The sequence below is a fragment of the Orycteropus afer genome, unplaced genomic scaffold (genome assembly GCF_000298275.1).
Source record: "Orycteropus afer afer isolate SDZICR_OR568_19922 unplaced genomic scaffold, OryAfe1.0 scaffold00043, whole genome shotgun sequence".
Lineage (NCBI taxonomy): Eukaryota > Metazoa > Chordata > Mammalia > Tubulidentata > Orycteropodidae > Orycteropus > Orycteropus afer.
Window position 1 is genome coordinate 7,402,844 of NW_006921630.1, and position 4,005 is coordinate 7,406,848.

Here is a 4,005-nt window from a genome sequence, read left to right on the forward strand (position 1 = left end):
TGCTATATCCTCAGTGCCTAGAACAGTGCCTGGTAAGTAGCAGCTGCTAAATAAATATTTGTTGAATGAGTGAATATTATGAATGCTCTTTTGTAACTTGCAAAATACTCTAACTCCCTTTAAAACAAGAACAAAACAAAACAAATTTAAGGTGAACTTAATAGAAATTGGTTCAAAATAAAAGTATTTCTAGAAATTACTAAAATGAGTCTTTTGAAATCTAACTTGTAAATTCTTTACGTCTATTTTCTGGGAGGATAACTGTCCTGGTGCAGTTATTCTAAACATTTTTGGGTTGTGGAAACTTTTGAGAAATTATGGAAATCATAGACCCTTTTTTCAGAAAAATATTCAAATTACACACAAAGTTTTACATGTAATTTTAAGGGAGTCATAGACCCTCTGAAACCCATCTATTGAACTCCTATTAGATCTATACATCTATCATTTTTTAAAAGCTGAACTGAGTCCTGTACAATTCTGAGTCTGGGCTGTACTGAGAAAATAATCTGTACTCCTGTGAAATTCTTGCTTATTCAGCTTCATTGGAAGTGCAGCTTAAGATCTGATCCCTCTGCAGGTCAGATCCTCACCCTTCAGCTTGATCACCAGTCTCATTTTCTCAAGCAACAGTTTGCCTTTATATTTATCACACGTAATTCTAAGTTTTAGAACAGTTACTTTGTGGTAAGTATAACTGTTCTAAAACTTAGAATTATGTGTGATAAATATAAACTCTTCAGATTCAGCACTTACGAATTTGTGGATAAATTGTTCAGTATACTATTAAATTTCTCACTCCTGGTCATCAGACAACATGTGCACAAAATAGATATGATTAAGACATGCAAAAACAAAATGCTGTTCATGCCTCAGCCTTCTGAAGCCCTTCATAGTACTGAAGCTACTTTCTGTAAGGTTAATAATAACTCTGTAATTGCTCAATCCAATGATCACTCTAATCCATTGCCACTGCTGGCAGTTTCTTTGAGAGGCTACCATTTATTGAAAGATCCCTGGTGATATAAACAATTAAGTACTCAGCTGCTAACCTAAAGTTTGTCAGTTCGAACCCACTCAGCAGCTTTGTGGGAAAGACCTAGCAATCTGCTTCTGTAAAGATACAGCCAAGAAAACCCTATGGAACAGTTCTACTCTGTCACATGGGGCTCCTGTGAGTGAAAATCAACTTTGTGGCACACAGCAACAACATCATTTATTGAGTGTTCAACCAGAGTGGCCTGTCATTGTGTTAAGTGCTCTGTGTGTAAAATTTCATTTAATACTCAGAACAACCTGGGTGGGGTGTGTGTGTTAGCCTCATTTGAGAGGTAAGGAAACTAAGACTATAAGGGGTATTTTGTCCAAAGGTATATTACTAGCTGGTAAGTGTTTTAGTACAGGTCTATTGCTCTGGTAGCGTAGTGCCTAAGGCATTTGACTGCTAACCAGAAGGTTGGCAGTTCAAACCCACCAGCCACTCCTCGGAAGGAAGGTTGGGCAATCTACTCCGTAGTGATACTGCCTCGGAAACCTAAGGAGGGGTCGCTGGGAGTCGGATCCAACTCGATGGCAATGCGTGCATATGTGTGTGTGCGTGATTGTTCTCAGAGAAAGATGAGGCAGTCTGCTTCCATAAAGATTTACAGCCTTGAAAACGGTATTGGGGAGTTTTACTCTGTCCTATAGAGATCCTATAGGACAGAGTAAAACTCCCCAATACCGTTTTCAAGGCTGTAAATCTTTAGGATCTCTGGGAGCTCTTGTAGCATAGTGGCTAAGACACTTGCCTGCTAACCAGAGGGCTGGCGGTTCAAACCCACCAGCCACTCCTCGGAAGGAAGGTTGGGCAATCCTACTTCCGTAGTGATACTGCCTCGGAAACCCAAGGACGGGTCGCTATGAGTCGGGTCCGACTCCACGGCACATAACAACAACAACAATAACATAGGATCGCTATGCATCGTAATTGACTCACTGGCAGAGGGTTGGTTTTTGGTTTGGTTGTTGTTCCCAGAGCCTGGAAGCTGCTCATTTCCCAAAGCTGAGCTGTTGTTGCTGTCTGCCTGTTAATTGGCCCTGACTTATGGTAGCTCCATGCACAAGGGGACAAAATGCTGTCAGTCCTGTGCCATCCCCATGATAGATTTTTGGATCCAATTGTTATAATCCATAGGGTTTTCTTTGCTGGTTTTTTATAAGTAGATTGCCAGGCCTTTCTCTCAGCCTGGCAGCTTCACTGAAACCTTTTCAGCATCATAGCAACTCACAAGCCTCCAATGATGGGTAAGTTATGGGTGCACATGAGGTGCATTGGTCGAAATCAAACTCATGCATTGGGCAGGAATTAAACCCAGGTCTTCTGCATGAGAGGTGAGAATTCTACCATTGAACTATCAATGTTTCCTACATCTGATATAAACTTCTTCAGTAAACCTTCCCTGCCTCTGCTGTCATGACTAATTCCTTCACAAAAACTTGTCCCAACTTAATTTTATTTCTGGCAACTTCTCTCCATGTGCCCCTCCCTTCCCTTCTTTCTTCCCTCCCTTCCTCTTTCCCTCCATCTTTCCCTTCCTTCCTTCTCTCCTGTGTTCCTTTAACACTTATTGAACACTTGAGTGTCAAGCTTCTTGCTATATTAGAGAAAATAAGAGAAATAAACTTGTCTTCAATGAGTTCATAGACTCTGGCTCCAATAACTATTGACATACAGTGAGGGGAGTACACCATTGTGATGTGGGAGCCAGTAAGAGGGTCAACTGACTCAGACTGAGTAGTGGAGTGGAGGAAGCTGGCAGAGTTTTTTTCCAAAAGGGACATTTAGCTGCCTTAAAGGATAATCTAGTCAGACAGCTTCTTACCATTCTTTTAACAAACCTGACTTCTTGCAACATACCCTAGCTCTTGCATTTTGCCTTTCCTTGGGGTATCTTTCTCTAACAATGTCAGATTTTTATCTGAGATTGAATTTCAGAATCACCTTCTCTGATGTCATCCTTTACTTCCTGGTTGGATGGTTGGTTGTTTCTTTGTACATACAGCAAGTTTTACACTGTAGTCTAGCTATTGGTTTATCTGTCTGCCTTTTTGAGTAGATTGTGATTTCCTCCAGGAAAAAAGCAGAATCTTATGTATTTTTGAACCATCCTTCATCCTCGAAGTGGCATGACTGGAAATATCACAGATACTTAATAAAGTTTTCTTAAATGAAGAATGATTTGCCTATTTGCAAAAGAAAGTCTAAGGCAGGGATCTCTCCTGATTCAGAGTAAAACTATTCAGATTATCCTTCATAGTACCTGGCAGGGTGCTCTGTTCAATAAACACTCAATATTTGATGGCTCTGTCAATGAGGCTTCGTTGTTGGAAATAATACCAGGAATAAGGAAACTTATTAAATCACCTTCAGTGGATAAAGTAACATTTTCATGTCCAACTGGGTGATAGGCCTCTGGATCAGGCTTGGGGAAAATGAAGTATTACTGGTTTTAGAGCTAGTATTGAGAATTTCTTTTCTTGGCTATGTTGGGCCAGAGTTATGCAGTGTCAAGGCATGAAAGTACAGTGCTGCTGGGAGCAGGAGTGTGAAGGCAATGCCATGCTCTACAAGGGTTGCTGCCAGAAGCCCACCATTCCAATCAACAGGGATCTGTAGTGCTACAAGCTTCTGATACATCCACATCTGAGTAAAGGCCCAGGAATCTCTCTTGCAACTGCCCCTAGCTGTGTCTTCTTAGGCACACCAAATAGCTGTTTCCTCTCTGTGGTTATACCTCCTTCCTGTCAGTACAGCCTTCTCTACATGTCTGTTTGTCTCTCTCCTAGCAACATTTAGCTCCAGTGTTGTTGTTGTTGTTATGTCCTGTCAAGTTGGACACAACTCATAGTGACTCCTCCTTGGGTTTCTAAGGCAGTATCACTACGGAAGTAGATTGCCTAACCTTCCTTCTGAGGAGTGGCTGGTGGGTTTGAACTGCCAGCCTTCTGGTTAGCAGTCAAGTG